The 14,762-nt window shown below is 43.5% G+C and overlaps 1 protein-coding gene and 1 long non-coding RNA gene across 5 annotated transcripts in view; one reads left to right on the top strand and one right to left on the bottom strand.

The window, feature by feature from the left end:
* Positions 1-576: 576 nt before the first annotated feature.
* On the bottom strand, positions 577-7,222 carry LOC144336433 (uncharacterized). Its single transcript, XR_013408235.1, has 2 exons — positions 7,086-7,222; positions 577-797 (listed from the first exon to the last, which is right to left on the bottom strand). It is a non-coding gene; the product is annotated as an uncharacterized LOC144336433 (long non-coding RNA).
* SERPINB8 (serpin family B member 8) overlaps positions 5,969-14,762 on the top strand; it is a 53,491-nt gene continuing 44,697 nt past the window's right edge. For 2 of the 4 annotated variants that reach the window (XM_077975024.1, XM_015122161.3), the window contains exon 1: positions 5,969-6,317. The gene's annotated coding sequence lies outside the window, so the exon portion shown is untranslated. Of the gene's footprint in view, positions 6,454-14,762 lie in introns of all 4 variants that reach the window. The other 2 variants (XM_077975023.1, XM_077975022.1) reach the window with 2 other exon arrangements.

Genomic DNA, 14,762 nt, shown 5'->3' with positions numbered 1-14,762 from the left:
ACCTCACTGACTACCAGGAGAACAGGACCAAGGCTTTCACAAGGAATCCACCTATATGACACAGACACCTCTCCCTAAGTGGAACACTGGCACACCAGGAACTAAATCGCAGTGTGGGTTTTGGTGGGGACAAAAATCCATACCCAAACCACAGCCAGTATATTTTGGATGATCTAGACATCCACTTGATAACTCAGTAGTCTTTTGAATTTAGGATTGTGGTGTTAGTAAGCAGTACTAATTTGTCTGAAGCAGATCCTATAAAATGATTCATTAACTCAAAGGACTAACCAAATAATATTCAAGAAGGTTTTAGTTGTTTGAATAGAGAGAAGTGGTGGGAGAACTGAAGAGAATGTACTTGTGTAAATTGAATGTACCCAATAGGATAGGTACACCGGTCTCAAAAAAATTGGCACTAATGCAGTCAGAGCACATTTGAAGTTAAAAATAGGAATTTACCTACAGCAAAATAGCACCACAGATCACATACAGGGACACTCCACTTCATCATTTAGCCCAACTTTCCCTAGAGAGTGAACACTCCATTCCTTAAGTGTTATCACAATCGAATTAATTTTTCCTAACATTTATTCGTTTCCATCAAACTCTTCTTCCATGACTGAATATATGAAACACTGTCCAATTGTCTTGTGACAATATTATTACTGCAGGGTGTGGCAGAAAAAGCAGTTCTCTGGGAATGTGGTCATACCGACTGTAGTCTCAATTCTTCCATGAATTCTTCATGGGACTCTGGGAAAATCACACAAACTACCTCTATTTCACATCCTCCCCTGCAAAATATAAGGAACAGCGTCAACAATATGGTTCCTTCAAATGCTTACATTTTATGATGCTATCTTTGTTCCTTTAGCATTAATTAGCTGAAGCAAGTGTGCTTTGTTTTTGTTGCTGTTTTTTTTTACACTTTCTCAAAACCAGGGACGCTTGCTGGGAATCTCATGGAAGATTGAGAGGTGTGGCCGGCATATATGAAGTAACTAACTGTTGCTGGAGTATATGGTCAGTCACTGAAGGATATATTGGAATTCCGGTGAGACTCTTTTTTTTTTTTTTTTTTTTTTTTTTGAGACAGAGTCTCGTTCTGTTTCTCAGGCTGGAGTGAAGTGGCGCGATCTCAGCTTACTGCAACCTCCTGAGGTTCAAGCAGTTCTCCTTCTTCAGAGCCTCCTAGTAGCTGGGATCACAGACACCTGTCACCACACCTGGCTAGTTTTTGCATTTTTTAGTAGAAATGGGGCTTCACCATGTTGGCCAGGCTGGTCTGGAACTCCTGACCTCAGGTGATCCGCCTGCTTCAGCCTCCCAAAGTGCTGGGATTACAGGCATGAGCCACTGTGCCCCGCCCCGTGAGACTCTTCAAGGTGGAGTATTTGTTCATTTCATAACAAGGAGTACAGAGCTCTCAAACCACCCTAGGAAGCTCCAGTTATGCCTGGACTCTGCTTTCCTCCTGACAAGTGGAAGTCTAATTTGGAGGTGCTGGTAGCTCAACCTGAGACTAGCCTAGGACTGTGCCCTTCCTGAGGTCCACAAAGTCAGGAGCCAAGGGAGTCAGACAAAACTAGGTCAAGGTTGAGTCGGGAGTTGAGAACCAGCAGATACTCCCCAGTACCAACTGAAGATATGTGAAGTTAGGTATGAGGCAAGAAGACAGAAGATGAGGCTGAGGACAGTTTCTGAGGCACTGAATTATATACTCTGGAACATTATCAGTTACCTGTCGCCTCCCCAGTGGGCCGGGGGAAAGCTTCATGAGTGGGGAGCCTGTTCAGGCTCACTCTGAAATTGGGCTTCAGGTACTCTGAGAGAGAGGTTTCCCTTTAGGGACCAGCATTTAAATTGTCCATACTCAGAAAATAAATACAATTAATCTTCATGAATATAGACTTGCAGACAAATTCCTTAACTAGGAAAACAGACCAGTTCCACATTTCATTGCATTATTCCAAAAATTAGATTTGTTCATTCTTAGATTCATCTTTGATTCTTCCTGCTCCCTCTTCCTTTCATGGTCCAAGAAATGATGCCAAATTTATGTCCTGGAAATTCCTCAAGGCCATGTCCTCCTGTCCATTTCTCCTGCCTCTGCTTCATTTCAGCTTTCCTCAACTCTCACCCATGCTCTGTCCCTAACACATGGTTAGGGACACACTGCAGGCAATGGTACCCTTCTACAATATACTCCATGATGCAGCCCAAGGGACCTTCGTAAATACAAATATGACCATGTTTCTCCCCAGCTTAAAATCCTTTTGTGTTTTCCCATAGTCCACAAGGGAACGAAGAAACCCCAACAACAGAGTCCACATGGCCCTGTGGACACATCAGACGCTCTCTTGCAGTGCCTCATCCACACTATCTGAACCACTGCGGGCCTGGATACGTCATGGTTTTCATGGTGCTATCTTGTGCCTCTTTGCACCTGCATGCACTGTGTTTCCTACATGGGATATATCTGTGTTTACAACCAAACTCCCAGGGGCCAAATTATATCCTTTGTAAAGGACTTCAAACCACCAGATATTTGCTGGAAGTTTCACGGAGGAGACAAGCATTTTTCATCATTTTATTTGTTTTGCTGGTCAAAGAGGAAAAGGAGTGGATGGACCAAGTGGGGTCCAAAGTCTGGATCTAGTTCTGACCAGCAAGGAGAAATTGATGCACAACGGGGAAGTGACCTTGGCATTTTCAACTGGCCGAGCAGGTAAGTTTGGGCACAGTTCAAATGTGAGTCTGTAGCCACTAGAGAGAGGGGTTTCAGAGTCATGGAGAAAAGATGGGGGCGAATCCTGCACCAAGACTTACTGAGGAGAGTTCTTGGGAACAGTTACTTTTAGGATTCCACAGGGAAATCACTGAGCGAGTTTTACAAAATACTGTGGCCTGGTTCCTTCCCCCAGGAGATCTTGACTTAATTGGTTTGGGGTGCAGAGTAGGAATGTGGATCTTTAAAAGCAGAATTCCCAAACTGAAGAGCTCTGCGAAAGCTTCCTGCAGGAGACATTATTTGAACTGAATTTTGAAAGACAAGCTTGCATGCCAGGAACCCCATGTATATGAATAGAGGATATGAAGGAATGTAAATCATTTGCTATGGCTCTAAAGAAAAGAAGGGAGAAATCAAGACGTTAAGAGGCTTACACTCCTTGCTCAATAGTTTGTAATTTATCTTTTTGGATAAGAGGATGTTATAAAGGATTTTAAACTGAGGTATAAAATAATTAGAATTGGAATGTTTACCTGAACTTCAGCGTAGGCAATAGGTTGGCATGGATCAGAACTGTAGGTAGGAAAATTAATTGTTTAGGAGAGACATGAGATATGATGGAGGGGAGAGAGAGAGTATGGATGGGAGGAACACAAAAGTGATAGAAATAACAGGACTTTTGATCATTTAGTTAAAAGAAGTGGGGAGGGAAACACCCAGGTTTCGGAGAGATGTCCAGTAGTACACAGGTAACATCTACGGCTCGAGACAGGTTAGAGATTTTGAATAAGTTAAAAGTGGAAACATGAACCTATGGATATAGTGGAGGTCATACAAGATCATATTATAGTGAAAAGAAGAGGGCTTAGAATGGCAGGAAAGGAATCAGGACACCAGGCAAAAGAGTCAGGAAAGAAGGGAAGGGTGCGCTGGACATCCTGGGAAGGTCAAAGAGGAAAGGACTAAATGTCGCCAACAAACAAAATCAAATAAGACCTGGGATGTATCTTTTGGCCAAGGCAATTAGAAGATGATTAGTATCCCTTTCAGGAGGAATTTCAGAGAATGTTTGGGTGGATGTCTAACTGCAGTGGAGTCAAAAGTCAATTAACGGTGAAAAAAGGACAACAGCCTATGGGTACACTTTTTATGAAGAAATTGACTGTGAATGGAAAAATGAAAAAGCCGGGTGGTAGCTACACGGTATAAAAGGTAAAGAAAGCACGTTTGTTTTTAGTATGTGAGATACTGAGCATATTTATGTGCTAAGATTTTGCAGAATAGTAGAGAGATTAAGGATGTAGGAACGAAGGTTACTCATGCACTTATGTCCTGGGAAGAAGGAAGGAGGAGGTCTACTTCCTTCCTTAAAACAGAGGGTTAGGATAAGCTAAATCTAGTCAAGGGGACAGTTGGCCACTCCTCCATGGTGGGAGTAGAGTGGAAACCCTGGTGGTATGGATGTTTCAGATTAAGACCTTCCCTTCACCACCATTTGCCTTGAGACCCTGGGAAATAGTCCCTGTCTACTTTTTATCCCAATCATGTTCAGTCCAAGATGGGTTAGGGCTGAGATTTTTGAAAGATTTTACAGAGTAAGAACCCTCTGGAAAGTAGGGGTCTAATATAAACCTGAAGTGGCAAAGATTACTTTTCAACATTGTTTTGTAAGGCTCTCAACTTGAGTGTCCATGTCTATCTCTGATTCCTGTTTAGCCTGCCCAGTTCCTCTCTGGAAGCAGAACAGCACAGACTTTGGGATCTGGGATAACTGGGTTTGAACCAAAACTTGGCTCTTTGAACCTCTACATAGACACTGAGGAGCACTGTTTCGTCAAAAATGGGGTTGAGAGTAGCCTTCTTGTGCATTTGCTTTCAGCAAGATATTGCATGGAATGCTTGCCACCAGATGGTATCACTGCAGTTTTAAAAACCAAAAACCTAGGATGTTAAATAGCAGAACTTTTATAATACTTTGTAATAAGCAGGAAAGCAGCCATCAGTCTTTTGAAAAATGCTGACTTTATTGTTATCTCATACAAGTGTACATATATATATATATACACTTTAAGTTCTAGGGTACATGGGTACAGCGTGCAGTTTTGTTACATAGGTATACATGTGCCATGTTTGTTTGCTGCACCCATCAACTCATCATTTACAACAATTGTACTTTAAAAAAAGGAATTAATTACACATTTGCATTTTTTTTTCTTTTGTGAAAGGCTACTGTTCCCTCCTATGCTGACCTTTTCTGAGATAAGAGGCTGTCAGTAGTGGAATACCTAGCAAACATTTTTGAAAAAAATACAATTGAATGCCTTTCAGGTAAATGTGCATCTTTTCCATGAATGAGAAATGAACTGCTTTTTGAAAGAGCCTGGTGTCATCATTTTGAGAACCCCTCCTGGGGTATTTTTCCATAATTGTATGATTTTGTTGTTTAAAAATGTTAAAATTCTCATATAAGAAAACTTTAAAAATTTGGAAATGTAGGTTTCCAACCTTCATAAAAATCTTCCAAAAAGAATAGTTTTGGTGGGCTTCAAACTGTTGACATATAAAAATTAAATTATTATTTTTTTGAGACGGAGTCTTGCTCTGTCGCCCAGGCTGGAGTGCAGTGGCGCGATCTCGGCTCACTGCAAGCTCCGCCTCCCGGGTTCACAGCATTCTCCTGCCTCAGCCTCCCCAGTAGCTGGGACTACAAGCGCCCACCACCATGCCCGGCTAATTTTTTATATTTTTAGTAGAGACGGGGTTTCACCGTGTTAGCCAGGATGGTCTCGATCTCCTGACCTCATGATCCGCCTGCCTCGGCCTCCCAAAGTGCTGGGATTACAGGTGTGAGCCACCGCGCCCAGCCAAAACTTAAATTCTTTTTAAAAACTGGTTTCAAGAGGATAGATTTTTACTAATTAGATTCCAATCAAATATCTTTGAGTGATTAGTATATGTACTGAAAATCAAATGTCAAGGTTTAGTAAGTACAACCAATGCTGTCTTTATTCCATTTAAATCAGTCCATTTCCTGAGACCTTTTCCCCCACCACTGCTGTCAATCCAAATCTAAATTTGTTTATATGTTTTATAGCATTTAGAATACATTAGTATTGAGAACATTATTACGTATACATTCATAGCGATCCATTGGGGATGCGTGTCAAAACTTGTGTTGATGGGTGTCACGCCAAAACAGCTTGGAAACTGGTGACTTTAGCAACTTTAACCTCTGATTTTGCCTTTAGTTCATTTTCAAAGTCCTCACTTTGAGAGTGCTCTTGCATACACACACCCGAAACACGGATACTGAACATACTAATCCAGAAAAACAAACCAATCTCCTGTTGAGCAAAGCCTTCCACAACCACCCTCCAAGGACCAGTCACTGGCCTTCTCTCCGGTGCCCGCAGACATCCACACAGGCCCAAAGAATCAGGGATTGCACAGGCCAGCGCAATCGAACGGTTCTGAGTCATCTGCCGGAAGCCTTGCCCTCAATCAAGGCGGTCGTGAAGCATCTACAAAGGAGGAATAGTCGAAGCAGCAGCGGCGGCAGCAGCGGCGGCGGCAGCAGCAGGAGGTGGGGGCCCTCTCCCAGGTACCGGGCGGGGCAGGCATGCAGGTGCCCAGGTTCCCGCGGCGGCCACCTCTTCCCTGGAGCGCGGGAGAGAGTGGGGAGAGAGGAAGGCCAAAGCAGGACTCAGAGCGAGGCAAAGGCGAGCAGGAAGTAGGGGAATGACGGTGGGAGGCGGCCGGGAAAGAGAGTCGCGGGGCTGTGGGGGTCGCCCTGGCACCAGCCGGGGTCCCGAGCCCCATCGAGAGACCCGGCCCAGGCCGAGGGCCGGGCCCAGAGAGCCGGAGCGCGCAGACCCTTCCTGACTCGGAAGCTGCCCCTAGAGAGGGAGCGTCTGTTTCTCCGCCTGCGATTTGCTGCCTGGTGGGAGCCGCGGGTGACGCGAGCAGTGGGTTTGGAAGCGCCGGAAGCTCGGGCGCGAGCCCGGGTAGGGCGACTGGGAGGAGCCGCGGCTGCGGAGGAGGCTCGGGGAGTGCAGACTGCCGGGCCTGGAATTTCCGGGGCGCCTGGGATAGATCGAGGAGGCGCCGAGTCCCTGCTCCCCTGGCACCCACGCCTGCTCCTGTGCTTACAGCCTATTGGTTGCACCTTCTCCTCCCCTCCCTGTCCCCTCCCTCCGTTCTTTCCATCCCTGCCTTCATTTTTCTGTATCTCTCATATTCCCTTCTTCATTGGCTGCTTCCTGTCAAACGGGATTTGGGGGGTGGGTGCTTCTTCAGCTACGCCCCTCTCTGTCGCAGCCACCCACCGGCGTTACTTTAACCAATTCCTCACTTTCCAGACACTCTCAGTCCTCTGGCTGCTGCTCCACTCCTGAGACCTCCGCATTCCAAACGGCCTCACCCAGGGCTGCTCTCCGGGCCCCTCCGGCTTCCCTGCCTCGGGCTCTGCGTAGACCGCGCCCTCTTCCCTGGGTCCCCTCGGAGGGGCAGACTCGTCTCCCCAGTTCTGCCAGCACATCCTGATGGCTGGGTCGAAGTCTCCCTTTCGCACGCGGGCTCTCTCTCTCCGTTGCCCTCCTGTGTCTCTTCCTTTTACTACCTCCATATATTGGAAATGCCCCAGAAATAGGTGGATTTCTTCTCTTGTGCCTCCACTAGATATTCTGCGTAGTTTCATCCATTTTCATGGTACCTCTCGGAATCGGGATGCTGGTGGCCCCAGGTCTCTGGCTCTAGACCGCCTACTCATCCCCAGTCCCTAACTGTGTTTGCAAACATCCTTGGCTGTCTTTGTGACAGGTTTACCTGGTATGGTGTGTTCCACACATCTCAAATGGAACAAGTCATATTCCCCATTCCAGCCTGACTCCTCATATAAAATTCCGATGGTTCATGACCCACCCTAAGTATGAATTTATAACAGCTAGGCACCTCGGGACTTGACCCTCCTGCGCTGTATCCCTGTGTGAGCTGCCACTCTGCCTGGCAATCTCAGCCCCAACTTCTCTATTACAGACAATCCCCAGCAGTCCCTGGCCCATGGTGGTGGCCTACCCGCCAGCTCCCCAGCCTCTTTTCAGACCGAATACTGAGCCGGATCGTCTTTCTAAAGCCCCAATGCACTCATATGAGACGTTTGTTTAAAAACCATGCATGGCTTTCCAGACCATAATCTCAAGTTCAAACTCCTAAATGTGGCATAAGGGTCCATCCTATCTCACTGCCACGTGGCTCACAGGAAACCATGGAAACCCACCCCAGGGACACCGCACAAACCATGCCCTTTGTCTTCCTGCCACATTCTTGGCACCTGTTAATTCCTCAGCCTATTATTTGCATCCCCCATTTCATCACCCATGGAATGCCTGCCCAGCTTTTATTTTTTATTTATTTATTATTTTTTTGATATGTGGTTTTAATAAGTTTTATTACCTATGGAATAAATACAAAAGAACATTTAAAATGTGTATTAAATTATAAAGAACAGCAGTACAACCCATCACCCAGTTTAATAACTGGAATATTGTCATCGATGGAGGCCCTGGCTGTTTCCCTACTGATGACACCCTCCTCCCTCATCGCATCTGCTTCCCTCCCCTCTGTATCCCCACCTTCCTGAGTTTCATGATAATAACGACATTGCTTTTCTTGACAGTTTCACTACGTACACATGCATCAAGAATGATTTAGTTTAGCCTGGTTTTGAACTTTATGTGTATGGAATAATACTGTATTACTCTGTGGCTTGCTCCTTTAATACATTATTTGTGGGAATTGTCCACGTCAAAAACTAGAAGAACTTATAGCTGTGGTTCTTTTAGTTTTTATTGGTCTGTATTCCATTATACTAATATACCACAATCCATGTATCCATTCTGTTTTTGATGGACATTTGGGTTATTTCTTTTTTATTATTATTGTACTTTAAGTTCTAGGGTACGAGCGCACAATGTGCGGGTTTGATACATAGGTATACATGAGCCATGTTGGTTTGCTGCACCCATCAACTCGTCATTTACATTAGGTATTTCTCCTAATGCCATTCCTCCCCCACCCCCCACCTCACCCCACAGGCACTGGTGTGTGATGTCCCTGCCCTGTGTCCAAGTGTTCTCATTGTTCATTTCCCACCTATGAGTGCTGTTTGCTTTTCTGTCTTTGTGATAATTTGCTGAGAATGATGGTTTCCAGCTTCATCCATGTCCCTGCAAAGGACACGAACTCATTGTTTTTTTATGGCTGCATACTTTTCCATGGTGTATATGTGCCACATTTTCTTAATCCAGTCTATCATTGATGGACATTTGAGTTGGTTCCAAGTCTCTGCTATTGTGAATAGTGCCACAATAAATATACATGTGCATGTGTCTTTATAGCAGCATGATTTATAATCCTTTGGGTATATACCCAGTAATGGGATGGCTGGATCAAATGGTATTTCTAGTTCTAGATCCTTGAGGAATCACCACACTGTCTTCCACAATGGTTGAACTAATTTACACTCCTACCAACAGTGTAAAAGCATTCCTATTTCTCCACATCTTCAGCATCTGTTGTTTCCTGACTTTTTTATGATCGCCATTCTAATTGGCGTGAGATGGTATCTCATTGTGGTTTTGATTTGCATTTCTCTGATGACCAGTGATGATGAGCATTTTTTTTTTTCATGTGTCTGTTAGCTGCATAAATGTCTTCTTTTGAGAAGTGTCTGTTCTTATCCTTTGCCCACTTTTTGATGGGGTTGTTTTTTTCTTGTAAATTTGTTTGAGTCCTTTGTAGATTCTGGATATTAGCCCTTTGTCAGATGGGTAGATTGCAAAAATTTTCTCCCATTCTGTAGGTTGCCTGTTCACTCTGATGGTAGTTTCTTTTGCTTTGCAGGAGCTGTTTAGTTTAATTAGATCCCATTTGTCTATTTTGGCTTTTTATTTATTTTTTTTTTTTTTTGCCATTGCTTTTAGTGTTTTAGTCATGAAGTCCTTGCCCATGCCTATGTCCTGAATGGTATTGCCTAGGTTTTCTTCTAGGGTTTTTATGGTTTTAGGTCTAACATTTAAATCTTCAATCCATCTTGAATTAATTTTTCTATAAGATGTAAGGAAGAGATCCAGTTTCAGCTTTCTACATATGCCAATTTTCCCAGCACCATTTATTAAATAGGGAATCTTTTCCCCATTTCTTGTTTTTGTCAGGTTTGCCAAAGATCCGATGGTTGTAGATGTGTGGTGTTATTTCTGAGGCCTCTGTTCTGTTCCGTTGGTCTATTATCTCTGTTTTGGTACCAGTACCATGCTGTTTTGGTTACTGTAGCCTTGTAGTATAGTTTGAAGTCAGGTAGTGTTATGCCTCCAACTTTGTTCTTTTGGCTTAGGATTGTCTTGGCAATGTGAGCTCTTTTTTGGTTCCAAAGTAGTTTTCTCCAATTCTGTGAAGAAAGTCACTGGTAGCTTGATGGGGATGGCATTGAATCTATAAATTAGCTTGGCCTGCCCAGCTTTTAAAGCCAGCTTCAGCCAGCTTCTCTGGAAGGTCTTTCCAGGATTCTGTAGAGGTGGTTTTCTTTTCTTTTTTTTTTTTTCTTTTCTGAGGACTTCCTTAGCACTTTGAAAATTATCCTGTTATAGAGCACCTTACTGGCTTGAAAGTACGCATTTCTATATGTGTGTCTTCTTTAGGGTGCAAGCTTCTGGTAAGGGATTATGGCATTTATTTTTCATTGTCTCCTCCCAAAACAGGTAATGAACATTCTACATAAATGCTCTTTGAGTAAACTCACTTTTGGATGTTGTATGGGGAGGGGGAGTGGAGGAGGGAGTTCATAGGTATTTGGGGCTCCCAGGAGAACAATATCATGTACTTGGAAACGTAAGGCTTGCTTTTAGGGCTGACTCTCACTTTTTCTGTGAGTCCTGCAGACGGCATTTAATTGCCTCTGTCCTTGTTTGTTCGCCTGTAAAGGAAAAACTAGTTTAATGCCAATTTATTTGGTTGGCTGGAAATAAAAACTTCTGATTCCTGTTTTTTTATATCATAATCTAATTGTGGCATTGACATCTAAAGTATTATTTTGTATTAAAATTAATTGCTTTTTAGATATATTGGGTAAAATCCATTTTGTTTAAACTTCCAATCCTTCTAAAAACCATAATGTCCAAATGAGATTTGAGAGGAAGACAGCGGGGAAGAGTCATTCTGTTACCTGGTTTTCTCCCCTGCCTGACTTCTGACCTGAGCAGAGGCCAAGGGGGTACACTTGTATGTGAGTGTGTGCATGTGTATTGTGGCTGCAGGGTAGATATTGATGGGAAATACCACATACTGACCAGCACCTGAGTGTTGAAAAGGAATGGAAGTGGGGACATGAGATGAAGGAAGAGGGAAGATGGAAGAAATCAGAAGTAGCGGTTTGCAACTAAGAGCAGTTAAAATGTAAAGATGAGATTGATGCGATAGTTCAGTTCATTCAGAACTATTGAAACTATTGATTCAGTAGTTCAGACAGGATGATGAGACACACCTACACACACACACGCCAACCTAAGTTCATGCTTGCTTCACCCTGAGTCCAAAGCTCTTATGCTAAGGTTGGATCAAATCCAAATTTATTTGTGTCTCTGTCTTACCCAGTTTACCTAATTCTCTCCATCTTTAAGTTTCTTTGGTGCCACCTTCTGGTGGGCCCAGTTCTATGAAGTTTGACTATTCCTGCCTCCCAGTCTCTGAAACGTCCTCAAGTGAAAGATGAGGTCATGAGGGACCCCGGGACTTGCCTGCACAGACTCCTCTGGCTTCCGACATCTGCAGGCCCTACTATAAGCTCCGGAGAGGCCTTATGATGTGAGGATAGTGAGGAACCGGAACATTTGGTTCCATAAGAAACAACCTATTAAGTATAGAGTACTGTGGTGCAAATTATGCCATGATTGTGTTTTCTTGGTTCACATTTATTTTATTAGTTTTTTGAACCCTAACCATAACCCTAACCCTACTTGTTTTTCTCTGAACTGCGCTAACATTTATTTTAAACTTTAAAGAATTTGCACTGCTTTAGACTGTTGTTCTATATTTAGAGTGTTGCCTTTACACTTTTTTTTTTTTTTTTTTTTGAGACGGAGTCTCGCTCTGTCGCCCAGGCTGGAGTGCAGTGGCCGGATCTCAGCTCACTGCAAGCTCCGCCTCCCGGGTTTACGCCATTCTCCTGCCTCAGCCTACCCGAGTAGCTGGGACTACAAGTGCCCGCCACCGCGCCCGGCTAGTTTTTTGTATTTTTTAGTAGAGATGGGGTTTCACCGTGTTCGCCAGGATGGTCTCGATCTCCTGACCTCGTGATCCGCCCATCTCAGCCTCCCAAAGTGCTGGGATTACAGGCTTGAGCCACCGCGCCCGGCCGCCTTTACACTTTTAAAAAAATGTAAGCTCACTTTTGTGTTGAAGTAAGAGACACCCTTCTGTTTAAAAATATCTTAAGAGTAAGCAAAATATCTTAGGAGGAAGCAAAACATCCAACAGTGAAGATACTTTGGTTAATACAGTTGTTCCCCACTTCCCTGTCTCAGCCACTCAATTCCCCTTTCCTCTTGTGCCCTAAGAGACCAGAAGACCCGTCCAAGACCCCCAATAAGGTGGATACAGTTTCAAAGCTGCTGCACCAGGCACTTTGTAGGCCACTGGGAAACTGGATGAGGCTCCATCTGTTTACAGAAATGAACACATGCACGATGATTTATATCTCTAGATAGAGTTTCCAGGACTTTTTGTTTTGCTCATTTGCTAATTTTCAAAACTGGAGCATATTTTTCTTGTTTGACTTTACATTTTTTCAGTTAAACATTATACATGTTTATGAAAAAAAGGATAATATAATAGAAAAAATGTCTTGTAGGATCATGAGACTATAGATAATGATTTGTCCTTTTATTTTCCCAAATGTTCTCAATTGTAAGAGCAAAAAGGCTCAGGGAAATTGAGATGAGTTGGTGAACTGTAATATTTTGTGAAATAATAGCCCAAGTTTTATAAGGCTTGATAGAAATGAACAATAACGTAGGACTTGTAATAATGTGCGACAGAGTGAGACTCCGTCTCAAAAAAAATGTACTAAAATTATAATAATTAATAGTAAGCTGTAATAGCTTTTTAGCACTTTAAGCAAGGTGCCCCCCTCTGTTAGGCTTCTACCTTCCACAAAACTGGTTGATAGGGATGATATCTTTCTTGATAACTACATTTCAAAGGGATGGCGTCCAGGTCTTTGAGAAAGACTGTCCTGGGATGTAAACAAAGACCTGTCCTGGGATGTAAAACTAGCAGGAAGCGTTTACAAAAGATTTACATCTCAAAGGGGCTGATAAAGAATTTGCAATGACAAGTTCTCTAAATAAAATGCTTTAAGAAAAAGGAAGAAAGGGCCTAGAGGCAGGAGGAAGCCTGTTTAGTTTGTTTGTTTAGTCAAGTTCCGGTTGTCTGAAGTTTATTAAAGCTGAGGGGAATGTTAAGACTCTCTTAGCCAGGAGGAATCAAAAATCAATGCACCTAATTAAAAGTGCTCACCCAATGACCAGATTGGGGCTTCATATTTTATATCCACACCTATGGGCTTTCTTTGCCACTCCATAACCCAGTTTCAGCAGCTCTTGGGGATAATGGGACATCTGTTTGGAGTCACCTTGAAAAGTAATGTATTTTTGTCTTTCCGGTAGCCCCATACTTTAGGTCAGCCTATTTCAAACAAACTCTCCACATTTGGTGAAATGAATCTAGCTATTTTCACAGGACGTGATGACAGAAATAGTTTTTATTGATAAAGAACTACATTTATAAGTTTAAAACATTCTTTATAGATTATGTTGTAGACATTAAACTGAAAGATAATGAGCAGCAATGGGGGGATTTTGTGTGATGATTAAGAATTCAGGCTCTGGAATCAAACTGTGGGTTCCAGGTGTTTATGACTACTTGAGGGTTCTGGAATGAGTTACTAAACCTCACTCAGTCTTCTCATCTCTAAAGTGGGGCAATAATTGTACTGACCTCATGTGTTGTTGGGTGATAACGGAAAGTGCTGAAAACAGTGCCTGGCACCAAGATTTTTGTTGTTGTTTGTTTTGTTTTTGTTTTGTTTTGTTTTGTTTTCTGAGATGGGGTCTCACTCTGTTGCCCAGGCTGGAGTGCAGTGGCACGATCTTGGCTCTCTGCAGCCTCCACCTCCTGGGGCTCAAGCGATTCTCCGGCATCAGCCTTCCAAGTAGCTGGGATTACAGTTGCCCACCACCGTGCCTGGATAATTTTTGAATTTTCAATAGAGATGTGGTTTCACCTTGTTGGCCAGGCTGGTCTCAAACTGCTGACCTCAAGTGATCTGCCCACCTCAGGCTTACAAAGTGCCGGGATTACAGGTGTGACCCACCACACCCATCCGCACCAAGACCTTTTGGCTGCTGCTACACCAGGGGAGCAAGTAAGCAGGTCTTGGAGAGTGTCTGTGCCCCTGTTGCTAAGAGGGGTACCAGTCATGGGCCCTGAGATTGGCTATTTTATGAATAAACCAGTGTTTTTGTTTCCTATTGGTGTGGTAACCCTTTACCACACATTTAGTGGCTGAAAACAACACACATTTATTATCTTACAGGTCTGGAAGTCCTAAGTCCAAAATGGTACAGCAGAGCAATGTTATTTTCGGGAATCTCTAGGAGAAAATCTGTTTCTTTGCTTTTTCTGGCTTCTCAAGGAGGTCACATTCCTTCATCAGTGGCCCCTACCACTCTGACCTCTGCTTCTGTCCTCACGTCTCCATCTCCGACTCTGACCCTCCTGCGTCTCTCTTATAAGGACCCTCATGATTCCATTGAGTCCACTGGGATAACTCAGGATAATCTCACATCTCAAAATACTTAATTGAGTACCATTTGCAAAGTCCTTATTGCCAGGGAAGATCATGTTGTCACGTTTTGGGAATTAGGAGTGGAAGTCTTTTGGGGGGTGGTTATTCCACCTACCACCTCAGTGTCTG

The sequence above is a fragment of the Macaca mulatta genome, chromosome 18 (assembly GCF_049350105.2).
Source record: "Macaca mulatta isolate MMU2019108-1 chromosome 18, T2T-MMU8v2.0, whole genome shotgun sequence".
Classification (NCBI taxonomy): Eukaryota; Metazoa; Chordata; class Mammalia; order Primates; family Cercopithecidae; genus Macaca; species Macaca mulatta.
This window is presented reverse-complemented; position numbering and strand designations above follow the sequence as displayed.